The sequence below is a fragment of the Callospermophilus lateralis genome, chromosome X, assembly GCF_048772815.1.
Source record: "Callospermophilus lateralis isolate mCalLat2 chromosome X, mCalLat2.hap1, whole genome shotgun sequence".
Lineage (NCBI taxonomy): Eukaryota > Metazoa > Chordata > Mammalia > Rodentia > Sciuridae > Callospermophilus > Callospermophilus lateralis.
Genome location: NC_135325.1, coordinates 30420198 through 30441801, shown reverse-complemented (window position 1 = coordinate 30441801; position 21604 = coordinate 30420198). Strand labels below are relative to the sequence as shown.

The following is a 21604-nucleotide window of genomic DNA, read 5'->3' as shown; positions in this document are numbered from 1 at the left end:
TCACAAGATGTTTTATGGTGGTCAGGTTATTCTCAGGATCCTTAGGCTGACAGAGAAGAACAAGTCAGAGAAAGAACAAGCAAGATGGAGTTAATTAGGTCAATGATTGTTCAATCCCAGGACTGTAAGAGCCCCAGCATATATTTACCAATTCAAAAAAAAAAGTTTTATAATTTGAGCTATTACATTTAAGTCTATGGTCCATTTGTAATTATTTTTTTTGTGTGGTGAGCTTTAGGGGTACAACTTAATACTTTTACATGTGGATATCCAGTTGTTTGAACACCATTTGCTGTAAAGCCTATGCTTTCCCATTGAATTGTCTGGGTACCCTTGTCAAAAATTATTTGGCAGCCAGACACAATGATGCATGCCTGTGATCCCAGTCATTCAGAAGGCTGAAGCACAAGGATTGCAAGTTCAAAGCCAGCCTCAGCAACTTAACAAGGCCCTAAACAACTCAGCGAGACCCTATTTCTAAATAAAATTTTCGAAGGGGCTGAGGATGTAGCTCAGTAGTTAAGTGGCCCTGGGTTCAATCCCTGATACCCCCCTCCCCCCCAAAAAATGAGTTGATTATAAGGACTTGTGGTGAATCTCTGTAGTCAAGTGCTTGCCTGGCCATGCACAAGGCCCTGGGTTCCATCCCCAGCACCACAAACAGAAAATGTCTATCCTTTTGGCTATGCTACACTGTCTCAGCCACTATAGCTTGTAGTAAAGTATTGAGATCTGAAAGTTGGGTTAGGGATGTGGGTCTGTTATAGAGCACATGCCAATCATGCACAAGACTCTGGGTTCAGTCCCTAATTGGGGAGGAAGAAGGAGAAGGATCTTCCTGCCTCAGCCTCCTGAGCTGCTGGGGTTACAGGTGTGTGCCTGTAACCCACTAATCCCGGCATTACTTAACTTTTAATAGATATTGTAGTCTATATGAAAGTCAGTTTGGGGGATTCTTCCTCATGCTGTCAGCTGCGCCCACCCCAAATATGGGGATTCAGGTATACAAGTTTATTTGCAGATTGTTTGTAATGGTTCAAAATTATTAGAGCTAGTTTAGGTGCAGTTTGAGTCTGTAATTAGTGTGGCACTACACATTCCTAACATTAAATATTAGCTTATAAATAAGCAATAATATAGCAATGATTATAAACAGGAAGAAATAGAACATGAGATAGACCAATTCTTTCTTTTTTCTCTATGTTGCAACTTTGAGTTTGTACTTATTTTTTAAATGTAAAGCGCTCAATCAAGTATGAACTCTGATATTTAATGTTTTTGTTGGTTAGTGAAAATATTAATTCATTCATGAAATATTTTAGTGTATTTGAACAATATTGTTAGTTTAGTCTGTGTAGGCTGCTGTAACAAAATACCATAGACTGAGTGGTTTATAAACAACAGAAATTTATTTCTTACAGTTCTGGAAGCTTGGAAGTCCAAAATTCAAGGTGCCAGCAGAGTCTATCTGATGAGGGCCCATTTCCTGATCATAGATTGTACCTTCTTGTTGTATCTTCACACACAGCATGAGCAAATAAGCTGCCTATGCCTCTTTTACAAGGGCACTAATCCCATTGTTGAGGACTCCACACTTATGACCTGATCACCTCCCCAGTACCCTACCTCCTAACAGCATCATCTTGGGTGTTAGGATTTCAGCAAAAATTTTGTGAGGATGCAAACATTCAGACCAGTGCAATCATTAAAACTGAAATATATAGTCTTTGAAATTGTTATTGTTCATTTTAAAACTAAAGAATTAGGAAAATAATTTTTATATTTTTCTCATAGAGAAACCCATATACCAGGAAATTATTCACTCTGGATGCCAGATTTAGAAGATATGTTACTGACTTTACCAGAGAACATTTCTTTACATATTCCTCCTCTCTACCCTATACATATCCTTGTAAAAAAATTATTATAGGGTTGAGAGTGCAGCTCAGTGGAAAAGCCCCTGATATAATTTTTGATATAAGTTCTTCATGCATGTGTTTGAAATATGATGTGTATTTTCTATTTGCAACCCTTTCAATTTGGACTAGCTACATTTCTAGCTACATACATTTCTAGTATGCACACAGCCCTGGGTTCAATCCCTAGCACCACACAAAACATGAATGTGCATATGTACATATATATCGACCTACCTGCATAAATATAAATATGTGTGTGTGTATATGTATATGTATGTGTGTATATATATATATATAACTCTGACTTCCACCTTCACTGCTTAAAGTAGCTCAAATCATGGGCTCTGTCCAAGTCTGCATAGAAAAGTTCTTGTCATTGCCTCCTAAAGCAAAATACCAACAGGCTGTGCACACATTACTCTTGGTGAACTCATCTTGTCCTCTGCAATTATAGCAGTGGTATTTACCCATGGAAAAGACTGAATCAGAGCAAAGGAATGCACCTAAATGCTCAAGAGAAAAGGTACAAACTCAATGCAAATGTGTTTAAAGAATTCCAGGCTAGACAATGGTTGTAATAAAACCAAGAAAATTAGAAATAAAGTAAGCCATTTGCAAATTCTGTGACAAATACCACTTAGTGAATGCAAAGTTCAACATTAGATGTTCTAATTAAGCAAGCTTAGATATTTTATAGGATGAATTTGGGGGCCTAAGACCAAAGAGAATATAAAGAAAACCTGCTACAACATGGTTATAGCAGAATATAAAGAGAATATAAAGAAAATCTTCTATAACATGGTTAATTTATGTGATGGATGTTACTCTTATCCTGTACCTATATTAATATGGAGAAAATTCTGCTTTTTGCCTGACTAAATAAGCATATTCCCTCTGGAGCATTCAGAGCAAAGTCCATATGCTTCACTGGGAAGTTTCTTCTATTTATGAGCAGGTTTTTGGCCCTCAATAAAAAAGAAAGGCTTCATTTTATTTGTATCACTATCTGACTTTACTTGTATCTTTTTAAAAATGTAGTATCTTGTACCATCATTTATTGTACTATTATACATTTATCTCAAGTGGCATTTATTACAACCTCTAACTTATAGATCTTTATATAGGTCTTTCTGCTTCAAAATTGTTGAAACCATAAAAAGCATCAGAACGTAGGTACACATACCACACCATAAATCTTAATTTTTATATTCCTATGCAGTTAGAATTCCAAACTATTTTAGTTGACAGTTTGGTATCTGAAATGATTAATCTACCCTTTCTTTACACATAGCTATTTGTAAGAAGCATGATCTTTAAATAGACAAGTTATCAATAGGTGCAACCTCTAAATGCATGAAGAACTCATTGCAAAATAACTCCCTCTTTGGATCTATGATCTTGTGATCTTTCAGATGCCACTTTTCTCATCTGGAAAAAAATTGTTCACTTGCAAAAAGCCCTTGGGCATAACATGACATTTACAATGTATAGAGCATGCATTTCGTGTTTATTTCTCATGTATTTCCTCTGGTGAAAAACTAATATGCAATCTACAACATCCAAATAAATGATTTGACATATTTTATACAACACATGTTCAAGTAATTAATTTTCTCATAGAAATGTCATACCATTTAACTCATAGTTATGAGCCAAATATTTGTGCAGTAGTTTGTAATGAATATATGCATAATCACAGATTGCCCTATTTTCTTTGTGCTCAAATATAATTTAAAGGGACAGAATTAGGGTGCAGTAGACTTCATGTTATTTAATGCTTGATGCATAGTAGGTTGTCAATAACTGCTTGATGGATGAATAAATAAATGACTGACCTCTTTGGCAGATTTTACCAAGTCCTATGAATTTTAGAACTTTAGGTTAATCCTATTGGGGTCTTATTATTAGATTATCAACATGATTAACTGTGTGTGATATGTTTTGAGAATCTTGGTTGCCAAGGAATGCAACATAAATAATTATGTACGTATGTGAGCAAAAGATGATACAAAAACCAATTTATATTAAGTAGGGAACACCTGTATCAGGTTATTTCCAGCCAGCGAACAGAAATAAGGCTCAAATTGACTTAGAATGAAGGAAATTGATCACCAAACCCAAAGGTAATGTGAGCTCCAGGCATTGTAAAGGTAAATGGTATCCACTCTGACACTACCCTTCTTTGAAGAGGAACAGGACTAATCAATCAAGAAGAAGTATTCCTGTATTTCCTGAAAAATTAGGGTTCATTGTCTCCTAAAGACACATTTATAGGTGAATTAAGGAACTGAGGCAGAATGGGAGAATGTAGTTAGTCCTTTCTAAGTTTTTTTTTAATTCACTTTCCCCTTGTTTGGTATCTACTAAAAACCTCATAAAACTATTTTGAGTGGTTGAGTGATAGAGTGCTTAGCATGCATGAGGCCCTGGGTTTCATACCCAGTACTTAAAAAAAAAAAGTTGTTTTTTGTTTTAATCGTGTTCCCTAGTCTGTTTATTTCAAGAATGATTGCAGCCAGGCATGGTGGTGCATGCACGCCTGTAATCCCAGCCACTTGGGAGGCTGAGGAAGGAGGATCACAAGTTCAGAGCTAGCCTGAGCAATGTAGAGAGACTCTGTCTCAAAGAGAGAGAGAAAAAAAGGGGGAACTGGGGAGGTAGCTCTGTATTAGAGCACCCCAGGATTCAATCCCCACGAACACAGAGACACACACACAATGATCTCCATCTTCTTTTTTTAAAAAAATGTCTAAGTATCAGTGAAGCAAGCCCTTTATCACTCCTTACAGGTTTTTGTTTGTTTGTTTGTTTTTCTGAAGATTGAATCCAGAAGGGCTTTATGGCTGAACTACATCCCCAGCCTTTCATATTGTTTGTGAGTGGGGGTGCTGGGGATTGAACCCAGGGCCTTGTACATGCAAGGCAAGCACCCTACCAACTGAGCTATATCCCCAACCCCTTTTATACTGTTTATATTTTGAGTTCTCACAAGTTGACGAGGGTCTGTCTCACTAAGTTGCCAAGGCTGACCTTGAATTTGTGATCCTCCTGCCTCTGCCTCCTAAATTGCTGGGATTATAGGCCTATGCCATGGTGCTAGGCTTCCTGAAGAAGGCACCTTCTGCAGCTAAAGTTTATCTGGGGGGACAAAAGCCCTGCCATTCCCAGCAATGCTTACTGAAAAATAATGTGGATTTATTAGTTGCATTCCATAGGGATTTCTTCTCTTCTACAGTTATTTAACATTTTCTTAAATTACTTAGATGAAGCTGGGCATGGTGGTGCACACCTATAATCCCAGTGGTTTGGGAAGTTAAGGCAAGAGGATCTCGAGTTCAAAGCCAGCCTCAGCAATTTAGTGAGGTACCTTAGCAACTCAGTGAGACCCTGTCTCAAAATAAAAAAAAAAATAAAAAGGGCCAGGCGTGGTGGCACACACCTATAATCTCAGCAGCTCAGGAGGCTCAGGCAGGAGGCTCAGGAGTTCAAAGCCAGCCTCAGCAAAAGTGACTAAGCAACTAAGCAACCCAGTGAGACCCTGTCTTTGAATAAAATACAAAATAGGGCTGGGGATGTGGCTCAGTGGTCAAGTGCCCCTGAGTTCAATCCCTTGTACCAGCCCTCCCCCATTTTACTTAAACGAATGAATGGTGGGTGGGACCACTGATGGGCATGCTTATAGGGCTCTGGCCACATGAACAAAGGGACAGAACCAAACAAAATGTCAACAACCCAAACAGAGGGCCTTTGGGAAGAAAACCAAGGAGGATCTTAGGGTCCATTCACTTTCTATGCAACTCAATATAAGCTTCTAGGTGATTATAACAAATAGGTAGACTATGTGGTTTTCTGAAAGAATTATTGCCTTTTTAAAAAATGATCCTGCTTTCCATAAACTTCAGGACCAAACATTATGGAAAGTAAGAACTCTCATATGGAAAAAAATGCTATTGTCTATTTATTTTTTTTAACTCCTCCATCTTTTTCCATGTATATACTATATAAAATTTTTCCTATGAAAAATGGTGCCATTCTCATGTTCAATTTTGTTCCCTACCTTTCCACATGTAAGCATTACCCTATGTTATTAAATAATATCCTGAAAAATAATTTTATCTTTTTTATTCTTTTGTTCATTAAATTTTTTTTTATCACCAGGCATAGTGGTACATGCTTGTTATCCCAGCTCCTTGGGAGGCTGAGCCAGGAGGATCACAAGTTAGAGGCCAGTCTGGTCAACTTAGCAAGATCCTGTCTCAAAATAAAAAATGCAAAGGCCTAAAATGTAGCTCAGTCACAGGGAAAGCACCCCTAGCTTCAATATTCAGTACCATAAAAACAATAATAATGATTTTTATGTTTTGAAAAAATGATGCTTATTAACACATATTAATGGGGTCCGGTGTGATTTTTCATACATGCATGCAGCATACACTGAAAAATCCAACCTCCTTTTCCACTCCCCTCCCCCTGCACTCATACAAATCCCTAGTGATTGCTATTCTACTGAAAAATGATTTGTTATAAGCCATACTATATGATTATCAAAATTAATTTATCACCTTTTTTCCTTTAAAAGATTTCTTTCAAAGGGGAGAGATGATTCACAGACTGAAATGCACAGATCTAAAGCATATAGCTGGATGACTTTTGACAAGCACAAACACACTCTAATCAAGATGAAGGTTCTTTCCCTTGTCTCCAAAAATGGACTCATCCCTCTTTCCATTCAATACTCCATGTCCCTGCAACCACTGTTCAGATTTCTATCACTGCAAATTTGCGTGACCTATTCTTGAACTTCATATAAGAGCATTTATATAATATATTTACTTTTATGTCTGGTTTCTTTTTTGCTCAATAATTATTTAGCTTTTCCATTGCTAGTAACATTCTCTTGTATGGACCTATGGCAATTTGTTCACTAGTTGACAGATATTTGAATTGTTTCCAGTCTGGGTCTATACTAAACATTTTTTTTTCTTCAAATCAATTTTAGAGGGGGTGAGAAATGGTAGAAATAACAGATGGATTAGTGATTACTTTTTATTTTTTTAAAATCTTTTTTGGGGGCTAGGGAAACCAGGGACCTTAGGAGTGCTAGAGTTCTGCCAATGAGTTACACCCTCAGTCCCTATTTTTCTTTGTTTTCTCCCTTTTTTAACTCAGCTTTTTCATTGTTGTGACCAATGATCTGACAAGAACAATTTCAGAGGAGGAAAAGTTTATTTAGGGGCTCTTTATTTCAGAGGTTTCAGTTCATAGACAGCTGACTCCTTTCTTTGGGGGCTGAGATGAGGTAGGAAGAGTGTGGCAGAGAAAAGTGGCTCAAGATTGACACCAGAAAGCAGAGAAAGATTCACTTAACAGGGACAAAATATATACCCCAAAGGCATGCCCCCAAAGACCCACCATCTCCAGCCATACCCTGCCTGCCTACAGTTACCACCCAGTTAATCCCTATCAGGGAATTAATGCACTGATTAGTTTAAGGCTCTGATCTTTTCACCTCTAAACTTTCATAAAAGAGTTTTGGGGGGCACACCTCACATATAAACCATAACATCCCTCTCTCTCTTTTATTTTTCTTTGTACTGGGGATTGAACTCAGGGCCTTGCACATGCTAGGCAAGTGTTCTACCATTTACCTACTTGCCTAGCCTCTGTATCTTTTCTTCAAAAGGAAAATAAGGAGGGCTGGGGGGTGTAGGCTGGGGTAGAGCATTTGACATGTGTGAGGCCCTGGAGTCAATTCCCAGAACTGCCACAAAAAGAGAAGATACAGAGAAACAGGGAATGCAGTTGAAAGACTGGGAGTAAAGAGGAAGTGAGCAGTATGGAGATTTCTTGGAGAATTGGGAATGGAACCACCATTTGACCCACCCAGCTATCCCTCTCCTTGGTCTATACCCAAAGGACTTAAAAACAGCATACTACAGAGACACAGCCACATCAATGTTTATAGCAGAACAATTCACAATAGCTAAACTGTGCAGCCAAACTAGATGTCCTTCAATAGATGAATAGATTAAAAATGTGGTATGTATACACAATGGAATATTACTAAACATTAAAAGAGAATAAAATCATGGCATTTGCAGGTAAATTGATGGCGTTGGAGAAGATAATGCTAAGTGAAATTAGTCAATCCCCCAAAAACAAATGGTGAAGTTTTCTCTGATATAAGGAGGCTGATTCATAGTTGGATAGGGAGCAGGAGCATGGGAGGAATAGACAACTCTAGATAGGGCAGAGGGGTGGAAGGGGAAGGGCGGGGACATGGGGTTATAAATGATGGTGGAACGTGATGATCATTATTATCCAAAGTACATGTATGAAGACACAAATTGGTGTGAATATACTTTGTAATCAACCAGAGATATGAAAAATTGTGCTCTATATGTTTAATAAGAATTGTAATGCATTCCACTGTCATAAATAAATAAATAAATAAATCGATAGACAAATAAATAAATAAAAAGAGGAAGTGAATGAAAAAACGAGACCAAAGAGAATTTTTTTTTAAAAAAAAGATAACATAAGGGGAAAATTAATTAAGAAAGCAAAAAGAGAAGTATTAAAATTGGACAAGGATAAGAAGAAGCAATAAATAAACAAGCCAGCAAACAAACAGAAATGGAAAAGGGAAAGCCTATAAAATTAGAATAAGTAAAAAGATTTAGAACCATGTCACTTCTGTTTTTAATCATGTTCTTCAACAATTCTTGGAATGAAGACAAACAACTTTTGAGTCTCTTCCACACGAACTTGAGCCCCTCGCACATTGCTAATGCTTTAATGTTTCCCATTAACATTAGGATGGGCAAAGTTCTCTCCCAGGCCTGCCAGAGCAGAAGAGTTGTTCAAAGCTGCTTTGATCAGGGCAGCACACTCAAGGCAGCCTGTAAGGGAAGCCAGGAGGCCTTTTCATTTAAAAATAAGTGCCGCTTTGTCTCCCATGCTTCCTTAATTGAGGCAGAAGCTGAATCTAGGACACAGCTTGGTGGGAGATAGGCTATGACATGGTCACATGGAGTCCAGCTTCTGAGCTAGAATGGGATGGTGTGGAGAATGGTCATGTATCTGGTGTGTGTGTGTGTGTGTGTGTGTGTGTGTGTGTGTGTGTGAACAGTCACAAGGAAGTCTTCTGAAGTGTCAAGAATGTCAAATTAAGATGTTTGGATGACCTATAAGGTAGAAAATTAACTAAATCCAAGTTAACGGTATTTTTTAATTTTGTGGAAATTTTGCAGATTAATTGATAGACTGATTGATTGATTTTACAGAAGGATTAACATGCCTTCAACCAGAGATAGACTGAAACCAGAAAAGACAAAAAGGTGCAAGGTGGTTGAGACTCTTTTCATTCTTTTTATGGTGTTGAGATGAAATCCAGAGCCGGCACAGTCTGAGCTCTACCACTGAGCTACACCCCCAGCCCCTTTGTTTTGTCTTAAAAGAGATCTTGCAGAACTGAGACTTGAAAAATCCCGTTTTTTACAGTGATGTTGCCACAATTTTAACCTAGAGTATTCATTTTCTCTTGAAGCCAGAGAAAAGACATGAAAATAATAAGAAACTGGAGCTGGGCACAGGAACATGTGGACTTGTAATTCCTGCAACTTGGGAGGCTGAGGAAGGAGGATCACAAATTCAAGGTCAAGCAAAGTTAGTGAAACTTTGCTTCAAAATGAAAAATAAGAAGGATTCAGTGATAGAGTAACCTTGGGTTCAATCCCCAGTACAAAAAAAGCGGGGGGGAGGGAGCAAAGAAGGATGAATAAGGTATTATTATGGGAAGACATCACCAGTGCAGTTTTATGGGGGCTTTATGGCATTCTAATCCCATCCCACCTTGACCTAGCAATGGGTCTCAAGTGAATATGATGATCAAAATTGCAAAAAGAGAGAAGAGAAAGGGCCACAGCTGCAGCCTACAGCTATTGAAAAATGTTAACATGGATGAGGATTTATTTGGTCTATAAATCCCAGGGGACAGGCTGTGGCTGTGGCTCAGTGGTAGAGCATGTGCTTAGCATGAGCAAGGCCCTGGTTTTGATCCTCAGAACTGACAAAAAAAAATATCCCAGGGGATATAATCATTAGAGAGACAGTGCAGTTTACAGAAATTCTGATTGAAAAAGGGGACTAATTTCTTGATATGAGAAATATTTGAATACTAAATAAAATAATAGATATTGACAAACCTGCAGGGGTAAAAGTGCTATGCAAATTGGAAGCATCATTATTATTCATCCCTTAAGGGAGATGGTGGTAATTTTCCCATTAAAATACACCAGAGCAGTAATACAGGTAACTGGTCCCATAGTGGCTGTGGATATCAAAATACAGGTTCCAACTCATCTAGGGATCAGATGAGATGATAGTGTATGCTGGGGTCCCTTGGGGACATGACATATTCTGCCTTGCTTCCCCAAATTCCCTGATTACCACTTTGATTGGATAGGCTTTACTGTTCCCCTGATGTAAATGGCTGCTTCTGTTGAAAAATCTCAAGTGATGTATACAGCTGAGAACCATCTGCTTGGTTTTAGGTGATGAGTGAGGTCACATATTAACTCTTCAAGAAACTTGGTGAATTTTCATCTATTAAATGTTATGGCAGATGCCTTTCAGGAATCAGGCTGGAGTGGGGAGCATTTCCACTTTGGATATGTGGGAGAAATTGGAGCTGTGCTTGTGAGTGTGAAAGAGAGTTCTTTTTGGGAAACTGTTTTCATATGGAAGATAGGGTTTTCTGTTCCTTTGCACAGTCTGAATGGGGAGTTGAGGGGTTTTGTGGTAATAATCTCATCCCTTTTTTAGTTCATCCTATGTTCCATGCCCTTTATACCTGTTATCTTGTTTAATACTCAACAACAACCCAAGATAGAGATTTATAAGCGAGTAAACTGAGACCCAGAGATAATATATAACTTGGTTTGGCCCAAAGAACTTGGATATAGACAATCAGAGATTTTATTCCAGCCATGATTCCAGAAACCCTGTACTTGCCTTCCCTCACCAGAAGCCTATGGGTTGCTTTCCACCCTGCACTCTGCATCTGTACCTGTGTTTTCATTTGGATTCTTCCAGAAGAAATTCTGAGATGAGGATTTGAAAGCAGATAGTTTATTTGGGAGGTGATCCTAGGAAACACTGGTAAGGGAAGTGAGGCAAGCAAAAAAAGACAAGTTAAGAAGCGGCACACTGTTGAGCAAGTTGCCACTCTGGGAAAGTGGGGCTCAGTCCTGCAGGAGAACTTTGGAAAATGAGTTATCCCACCTGAAGGGTAAGGAAAATGGTGAATTTACATATCATCTGCTCCTGTCCCTCACTGGTTGAAAGGTCACTGTTATGGTTTATTTATGAGCTCATGTTCGAGACAATGCAAGAAAATTTAGAGGAGAAATGATCAGGTTATGAGAGCCTTAACCCAATTAGTGTGTTAATCTGCTGGATTAACTGGGTGGTAACTGTAGGCAGGTAGGATGTGGCCAGAGGAGGTGGGTCCTTGGAGGTATGCCTTTGGGTTTATATTTTGTCACTGGTGAGGGGAGCTCGCGCTCTCTCTCTCTGCTTCCTGACTAACATGTCCAGAGCTGCTTTCCTCCTCCACACCCTTCCTTCATGATGTTCTGCCTCACTTTTCAAGCCCAGAGCAACAGAGTCAGCCATCTATGAATTGAGGCCTCTGAAACTGTGAACACCGAATAAACTTTTCCTCCCCTAAAATTGTTCTTGCCAGACATGGTGGCACAACCTGTAATCCCAGTGGCTCTGGAGGCTCAGGCAGGAGCAACACATTGGAGGCAGCAACTTAGCAAGGCTATAAGCAACTTAGTGAGAGCTTGTCTCTAAATAAAAATATTTTTAAAAGGAATGGACATGTATCTCAGTGGTTAAGCAACCCTGGGTTCAACCCCCAGTAACCCCCCCTCCTCAAAAAATGTTCTTGTTAGGTCTTTTGGTCACAGTGGTGAAAAAGCTGAGTCAAACAGCTACTGAGCTGGTGGAGAACACTAATTTCCTGGTAATGACAAAGCTGGCTCTGCTGGTCAGATTGCCCTTAGGCTAAGAAATGAAGGTGTTGGAAGTAGAGGTCAGGTTGACATGAAAAGTAGAAATGGTGAGGGCAAATGATGTATAGACACTTGAGGACCATGGACCTCTCCCATGCCTTGGGGGGATGGCTGCCTCAGTGTTCAGCACTGAGCCTTTACTGATATTGATCCTTGACTCTGATCACCTTACCCCACTACATGAGAGTGGCAGGGAATCCAGGTACCATTTTTCCAGAGGAAAGCCCATTATGTTGGACAAAGAGGAAATAATGGTGTTGTTTTTATTATTTTTTAAAACCAAAGGAGTCTTTCTTGGACTTATAATTGCTCAGAAAACCAGTGATGTTCTCACCATCTATAGGGAGATTCTATAGTTTGGATCTTATTTTTGTTTGTATCTGGAATGTCCCCTGAAAAGTCCATGTATAGAAAGTTTGGTCCCCAATGTGGCAATACTTAGGGGTGAGATTTTTTAGGAAGTAATTGGATCAATAGGGCTCTAATATCATCAATGGACTAGTCCATTGATGGGTTCATAATTAAATGGACTATTGGGAAGTGGTGGAAACTGTACAAAGTGGGCGCTAATTGGAGGAAGTACATCACTGGGGATGTGCCATGGAAAGGTATATCTTGTCCCCAGTTCCTTCCTTGTTCTCTCTGCTTTCTCACTACAAGCCTACAGTGATAGGGCCAAGAAACTATGGACTAAAACCTCTTTAACAAAGAGCCCAAATCAATCTTTCCTCTTTGTTTTTGTTCAGGTATTTTGCCATAGCAGCAGAAAACTGACTAATACAGATCTTAAATGTTTCCCAAAGGCTTATGTGTGGAAGGCTTGTTTCCCCAGACTGTGGTGTTATTGAGAATAGTAGAACCTTTAAGATATGAGGCCTATTGGAAGGTCTTTGGGTCATTGGGAATGTACCTTTGAAGGTGGATAGTGGGAACATGGCCTGTTTCTCTTGCCCTCTTTTGCTTTGCTGCCATGAAATGAGCCACTTTGCTCCACTACAAGTGTCCACCATGATATACTACTTTGATATAGGCCCAAGGAAATGGAGCCAATCAATTGTGGACTGAAATCTCTAAAACTCTGAACCAAAATAAATCTTTCCTCCTTATAATTAAACAAAATTATAAAAGTCATTACAGAGGACAGGGATATAACAGAGAGCACACTGATTGTTCCAGATGCTGTGTATTCTAGCCATTTACTCTGTGTGTGGCATAATATGCTACAAGGCTTTCCCAGGTCTCTTAACAATTAGCATGTGTCATTAAAATCTTATCTACAATTATGCTTTCCAGTCTAAACTAGTTTTGAGTTTTGCCTAGTCTTTCCACCCCTGAGCAATGAATAATTCAGAGACCTATAAAATAGACAAATTCCATAGGGGTTCTGATATCCCAAATCATGCTGAATATTTTATTGAGAGAGTGAAACTTTAAAATAAATCCTTGAAGATAGTGCTCCTTTACATTGAAGCTCAAATTTACAGGTTGTTGAGCAGTTACTGTTAGTTTGGTCAACACTTCTATTTTATTAACAGAAAAATTTCATTGAAACGAGCCAAAGAAGCAATAGGGCTCAATGACAGGATGAGAAAGTCTATTTGCAGCCCCCAGTCACCTTTGAGACATACATATAAGGACACTTTAAGAGAAAACAAAGTGTTCCTGCATTACTTGGAGCATTTGAGGAAAAAAAAATCTTAAGGTTCTAGTATTTGAATATGCAAATCCAAATGTCCCGTTCTTGGAAGCATAGCTAACTAGTAGAGTCAGGCCCTGGGTTCCATCCTCAGCATCAGAAACAAAATAAAACAAAAGAAACAAATGTATTATTCTCTATGGATTACTTGTTTTCCAAGTAATTGGCATAACTTATCAAAAAAGATAAGGTATTTCACTTAAATAACTGATTTTCTTGCTAATAAAAAATCTAAATTCTTAATCAAATACAGCATGGGCCTGGAAGTATAGCTTAGGGGTACAGTGCTTGCCTAGCATGTGTGAGGCCCTGGGTTAGATTCCCAGCACCATAAAAAAATAAAAATTAAAAGAAAGAAAGAAAGAAAATAGGGCATACTTATTGAATCAAACATCTCTGGGAATAAGTTATTCAATGGTAAACTAGACATTTTGATTTCTTAAATTCTTCTGGGATATTTAGAAAAAATATTTAGTAAATGATTTTCTCAGGGAACAATGTCAACTTTTGGTCTGAAGACTATATGAGATTCATTTAAGCAGGAAGTAGAAAAACTCTAGGATATCTCTGATCCGTAAGAAATAATGTTTTTTTTTCCTACACTATGTACAGTTTGTGTGTATAATTTTATATAAAAAGGACATTTATGTGTTGTCAATAACTTGTTATATTTACTGAACAATATGTGGTAGATCTTTTGGCATGGATTAGGATTGATTGGCATCTTGATGGCTACATAGTATCCCCATTGGGTGGATTTATGAAATTTCTCCTTTGACATTGAGGTTATGTTATTTTTCCCTATGGTAAATAATATCTACCACAATTAAGGACTCACTATTTTCCAGGCCTTTTTCTAAACACTTCATATATTATAACTGATTTAATCCTCAAAGCAAGACTTATGAAGTAAATACTATAATTATACCAATGTTTTTTAAAAGATTTTTTAGTTATCAATGATTTTTTCCATTTATTTATTTATTTACTTTTATGTGGTGGTGAGGATCCAACCCAGGGCCTCCCACATGCCAGGTAAGTGCTCTACCACTGAGACACAACCCCAACCCTATCTCATTGTTAATGGGGAAACCCATGTGAGAACTTGCCCAGGATTGTCCTGGTGGTAAGCAGCTCCAGTATCTATACTGATTATCAAAACAAATGCCACTTCCAAATCTTTTTCTTTTGTCCACCTCTACCATTTGACTAGAAAACCCAATTCTATCTTCCTCCAGCCTTCTTTGCAGCTAGAAGAAGCCAATGAGACAAGTGCAGAAGACTGCTGGGAGCTTCCAGCAAATACTTTGCCTTTCTTATGGTCTTGAATGCAAAGAGGTGATTTAAGGTGATGCTGCCATCTCATCATCTTGCAAGTATAAGGGGAAGGTCAAGGGAATTGCAGAGCTGTGTTGAACTTGCAAACTAATGCCAGGAGCTCCTTATCATTATTTTATTCATTCATTTATTTTTTTTAATATTTATTTTTTAGTTTTCGGTGGACACAACATCTTTATTTTATTTTTATGTGGTGCTGAGGATCGAACCCAGCGCCCCATGCATGCTGGGCGAGTGTGCTACCGCTTGAGCCATATCCCCAGCACTCATTCATTTATTTTGTAGTAAGGGGGACTGAACCTGGGGGATCTACTACTGAGTCACATCCCTGATCCTTTTTATTTCTCCTTTTGAGACAAGGTCTTGCTAAGTTCCTTAGGGTCTCACTAAGTTGCTGAGGCTGGCCTTGAATTTGTGATCCTCCCATCTCAGCCAACCAAGTTACTGTGATTGCAGGCATATGCCACCCTGCTGGGATTAGAGCTGCATGATTTTAGACTTCATATAATGTGAGAAAAAATGAATTCCTAGTTCTTTAAGCTACTGCTGGTCTGCTTTTCTGTAACTTGCAGCCTAAAGCATTCCTACCTGATAAGAGTTCAGTAGTAGAGCAAGGATTTGGGTTAGGCAGTCTGAATCTAGAGCCTATATAGAAATCTTTTCACATTTTTGCATCTAAACAAGTAGAGCCAAACATCTTTGTGCACACATATCACTTCCCTTGCTATTTTATTAAGAAGGAAAAGTTGCCAGGCTTACCTATCAGACTCTCTTCTTGTGTTCAAAACGCAATCGTATAGGGGCCTTGTGTGTGGCTCAGTGGTAGAGTGCTTGCCTAGCAAGCAGGAGGCCCTGAATTTCATCCCCAGCGCCACAAAAACAAACAAATGAACAAAAACTCCAACAGATGAAGGAGAGTGGAGAGGAAGTTCAGCAGTATCACCCATGGGAATGATTGAAACCATTAGTATAAAGGCTATTCCTAGGGATGCTGAAAATGTTGTCCTGACCAACGGTGTATTTAGAGAATTTCAGTGTTTCTGTAGAAGTGCAGTATTTAGTTCTGAGAATACAAATGTAGACATATGTAGAGTGAAAGAAACTTTGCATAAAAGAATACTGTCCTACATAGACCCTCTGAGAAGCAGATGCCCAGACAACACAAAATTAAGTGGTTAAGAATTTTATCAAGGGAAATGGCCAGAAAAGAAAAGGGGTGGGAGCAGAATTTGGAATGGTTGTAAGAGCCCAAAGGCTGTGATGCTGTTGTGACCTCCAGTGAAGGAAAGAGGTCTGGTGGCAGCATCCTCTATTGTCATGCGTTATATGGAAGGTTCAGCAAGGCTGCAGGCTGTCCTAAAGACAAAAGCCAGCTGCCAAAGGAATCTTGTTCCTGGAAGGAACTGGCCTGTCTCAAAGTTCCACCTCAGTCAGTCATTGGTGGGAGGAGCCAGAGAGGCATGGCTAATGAACCAGTGCCAGGAAAGATTTTGCCATTCTGGTGATGGAACCCAGGGCGAGTGCTGTACCACTGATCAACATTCCCAGCCCTTGGATGGATTTTGGAACTTAGTAGCTGGGGCCCTTGGTCCATTATACTCCCTGGAGTTGAACATCTGAGGGACACATACTTTCTCATGTGTGCTGTAAGTATATAATGCATAATAATATTTATATGAAGTTCTGGAACAGGTGAAACTTGTGTATGGTGGAAGAAATTCAGAGTAGTGTTTTTTTCTGGAAACAAGACTGGGGGTAGGGATTAACTGGGGCAGGGTATAAAAGAACTTTATGGGGCTAGGGATGTGGTTCAGTAATAGAGTGCTTGCCTGCAATAGGTGCTGGGTATAATCTCCAGCACCAAAAAAACAGAAACATTCTGTTCTTACTATCTATTATCTGTCTATCTATCTATCTATCTATCTATCTATCTATCTATTATATATCTACTTTTCTATCTACCTACCTACCTAGGTATCTTTTTTACTTTGCAGTGCTGAGGATCAAACCCAGGTTTTCACACAGGTTAGACAAGTGTCCTGCCTTGGAACTTCATCCCCAAGGCTATTTGTAAAAATTGTGAGACTGAGTCTCACTTAGTTGTCCAGGCTGGCCTTGAACTTGGTGATCTTTCTGTCTCAGCCTCTCAAGTAGCTGGGATTACAGGTTTAAGGGGATTGGAGTTACAAAGTAGTAGGCATTTGTCAAAACCCAGTGATTGAACACTGATGTTTTGTGCATTTCATTCTATATAGATTTTATATATAAATAAATAAATATTGAACTCCAGTGGATTATATTCAGGCTGAAGTTCTCAGAAGGAAAGTCTCTGATTTACTTGGAAATGCATCAAAATAAAACTTCAGATCCATTAGGATTACTACTCTATTAAAAAAAAAAGAATGTGGAGAAATAGTAATGTGGCAATCCTAAGTCTGGACAAATATCTATACCAAATTTTATCTTCTCAATTAACTGCTCATATTTCTGTCTTCTGCCTGAACCATAAATGATACAACCCTTTTATTTTAAATTATAATAAAAATTGTAGGGCTGGGGTTGTGGCTCAGTGGTAGAGCCCTTGCCTGGCCTGTATGAGGCACTGGGTTTGATTCTCAGCACCACATATAAAAACAAATAAATGAAATAAAAGTCCATTAACAACTAATTTTTTTAAAAAAATTGTAAACACATTTAGTACATCTCATTCTCCTGGTTAATGTAGACTCAGGATGGCCTTACCTGCCCCTACCTGCCCTGAGCAGCTGTGCAGAGCTTGGAGTTGCTTTTGAGAATCATCCAGGAAGAACAGGCAAATAGAAAACCTTTTTAAAAATCTACTGAGTTAACATGACCTTTGAAAATAGGGGAGCTGCCACATTGAGTTAGACACAACTTAGGATAATTTTAATATAGATTCTTATTTGAAAGGGAAAGGAATTTCAATTATCTCTATAATGTATCTAAATGCTTTAACTATAACAGGAGCTTGCTTTAAGGAGTGTTGAAATCTGCTTTCATGTTCAGTTCAAATCTATGTGTTACGGGCTCATACCATGGTGCAAACAGAAGAGCTTTGCTCGCCCCTCATACCAGTGTGTCTCCTGGGCTCTGAAGCTTTAAAGATATTCCCGCCTTCCATTTTTCCCTCTTCTTAGATAATTAATCTCAGTTTCTAAAGTTTAGTCTTTTCTTTTACATCTTGGGCCTTTGAATTCTAGTAAAGTGCCCCTTGAGGTTAAACTTTTTTTCCAGGAATGTTACAGAAAGATTAAATTGTTCACCTGAAGATGGTTAAAGGGGTCAGCAGTTCTTTTGCCTTTTATGTCCAATTCCATGTTCCTGTCTTGCTGAGAACAACTATACTGTTTTGTCTATTACTTTTTTTTCACTGTGCTGAGGATGGAACCCAGGGCTTTCTTCATGCTAGACAAGTGCTCTACCACTGAGCTACACCCAGCCCAGTACTATTCTTCAGAACTGGGAGGTGTCCGATAAACAAAGTTGACATTAAGGGAAAAATGAGTTGCTTCTTGAAGAACACAGGGACTGTAAATATTAAAGGAACATTTTCTCTCGCAGGGCTTGTAACCAACTTCACTCATTCCAGTGCATTCATCTCCTAATTAGAAGAGCCAAAGCAATTGCTCTCAAGAGAGGAAAGCATGGAAGGAAATCAACCAGAGAATTACCCACATCACTTGTCCCCCTTTTCTTGTGCCCCAAGGTCTAAAGAGAGTGAGCATGTCACAATGGCCTGGGGGAATGGGCACCAGTGGTTTTTATCAGGTTTCCCAAGTAACTCAGAGAGGCAGCTGTCTCTCACTCAATTGGGAATCACTGAGCAATGGAAATACCCAATGTTAATTATGAGAGTTTAAAATATATACTTGATTTTACTTGCAGGACTCTACAATGCAGAAATAATTGTGCAATCATTCAAAGATAAATGCACAAGGATAGGAATTTCAGAACCTTGTAATAGAAATGCTAGTTATAGTGACAATAACCTTCAAGTCCCATCAGTAGAGGTTTGGCTAAATGTATGGTTTAGGCCAGGCCCAGTAGTGCACACTTATAATCCCAGCGGCTCGGGAAGCTGAGACAGAAGGATCATGAGTTCAAAGCCAGCCTCAGCAATGATGAGGTGCTATGCAACTTGGTGAGATCCTGTCTCTAAATCAAATACAAAATAGGGCTGGGGATGTGGCTCAGTGGTCGAGTATCCATGGGTTTAATCCCTGGTACCCGCCCCCGCCCCCTATAAAAAAGTATAGTTTAGCTGTACTGTATTATAGAATTCTGTGCCTTGGTTAGAAAGAAAGAAGTAACTTTCTGTACCCATCATAAATGGATTTAGTCCCTTTGGAATTGGTCTCAGTATGGAATTCACAAGTCTTAATTTGGTCTCAGCTCCCACTGGGAAATAGCAGAACATTGGATTTTGTTATTGGGAACAAGAAAACAGAACAATAAAAAAAAAATAAACTGAAAACCTGCTTAGTTAACATCAGGTTATTTCTGTTACTTTTTTGTTGTGGTTAGAGCTGAAAGGACTTCTTTATTGTGCTGACTCAGGTAAACTGGAATCTCCTGTTTTTGAGGGCTGGGGACAACTGGTCTATTTTGAGATCTATCTACTTTCTTAAGGTTTCAGTTAGATTATGTGGCATTTTGCATGTGTGACTTCATTGGGTTCAGTCTGATCTGTCTGGGCTTCATGCAGGTCTCAGTCCAAAGGCTTCCTGCAATTTTGTTTAATACTTGTCTTCACCACCACTAGCTCCTCTCATTCACACCCACATCCCACCCAGATGCTCTGCCATGAGCATCATGTGACACACAAGTAAGAAGAAGTAAATAAAGGTTTAAAATGTTGTATATGGGAAGTAGAAAGGGAGGTATCACAAAACACTTATCCTGTGACAGACCACTGTCTGCTTGACAATGTGCATGGATTATCCATAGGATCCTCGAAACAACTCTGAGAACAAGCATTGGCCCAAGCCAATCATGATCTTTTTTTTAAAAAAAATTATTTGTTCTTTTTAGTTATACATGACAATAGAGTACATTTTAACATATACATACATGGAGTATAACTTATTAGGATTCCATTCTTGTGGTTGTACATGACATGGAGTTTCACTGGTCAGGTATTCATATATGAATATAGGAAAGTAATGTCTGATTCATTCCACTGTCTTTCCTATTCCCATCCCCCCCTTCCCTTCATTCCCCTTTGTCTGATCCAATGAACTTCTACCAACCTTGCCATTGTGAGTTAGAATCCATATATCAGACAGAACATTCAGCTTTGTGTTTTGGGGATTGGCTTATTTCACTTAGCATGATAGTGTCCAGTTCCATCCATTTACTGGCAAATGCCATAATTTCACTCTTCTTTAAGGCTGAGTAATATTCCATTGTGTATATATACCACATTTTCTTTATTCATTCATCTGTTGAAGGGCACCTAGGTTGGTTCCATAGTTTGGCTGTTGTGAACTGAACTGCTATAAACATTGGTGTGGCTGCGTTACTGTAGTATGCTGATTTTAAGTCCTTTGGGTATATGCCAAGGAGTAGGATAACTGGGTCAAATGGAGGTTCCAGTTTATGATCTTTCTCTTTTGAATACAATTCTGTCCTTAAGTCAGGCCCTTATAAATTCCCCATGGGAATTAGCCAACATCTTTACAAATGAATTCAATGTCTTCTATTCTAACCCCCTTCCATCTGTCCCAGGGGATAACTTTTTCCTAACATAAACCCCATACAGCCAGGTGTGGTGGCACACGCCTGTAATCCCAGCAGCTTGGGAGACTGAGACAGGAAGATCATGAGTTCGAAGTCAGTCTCAGCAATTTAGTGAGGCCCTAAGCAACTCAGCATGACCCTGTCTCTAATAAAATCCAAAATAGGGCTGGGGATGTGGCTCAGTGGTTAAGCGCCTCTGGGTTGAATCTTCAGTACCAAAAAACCCCAACAACCCCCCCTCAAAAAAACAAAAAAACATATGTATCTTTCTTGCTTACAGTTCTTCAAATATTAAACATTGTCTACATGACTATCAAAATTCACAAACATGGTATGCAGGTGCTTTTGATCTGACTTCTGACAACCTTTTCAATTGGATCTACTGCCACTTGCCTCCCCAACTCCCCACCCTTTTGACAAGCTAAACTACTGGAAATTCTTGAACATGCCATTGTTTTTATTTTTTGGGTTACTGTAAATGTAGAATATTGGGGTTTCTCTGATGAATTTCTAATTATCTTTCAAAACTAAATTCATGTATCTGAAACCTTTTCTGGCTCATGCAATCTGTATCCCTTCTATTTACTCCATATCCTGAATACCTGATGTTTTATAGCTATAGAGATATGTTTTTTATTTTTTATTTTTTGGTACTTGGGATTGAACCCAGGGTCACTTAACCACTGAGCCACATCTCCAGTCCTTTTTATTTCTTATTTTGAGACAGAGTCTCGATAAGTTGCTTTGAACCTTGCTAAGTTGTTTAGGGCCTTGTCAAATTGCTGAGGCTGGCCTTGAACTTGTGATCC

At 38.8% G+C, this 21604-nt stretch overlaps 1 non-coding gene across 1 annotated transcript; it reads right to left on the bottom strand.

The window, feature by feature from the left end:
* Positions 1–4799: 4799 nt before the first annotated feature.
* Positions 4800–4872, bottom strand: Trnaa-ugc (transfer RNA alanine (anticodon UGC)). Its single transcript has one exon. It is a non-coding gene; the product is annotated as a tRNA-Ala (tRNA).
* Positions 4873–21604: the final 16732 nt, after the last annotated feature.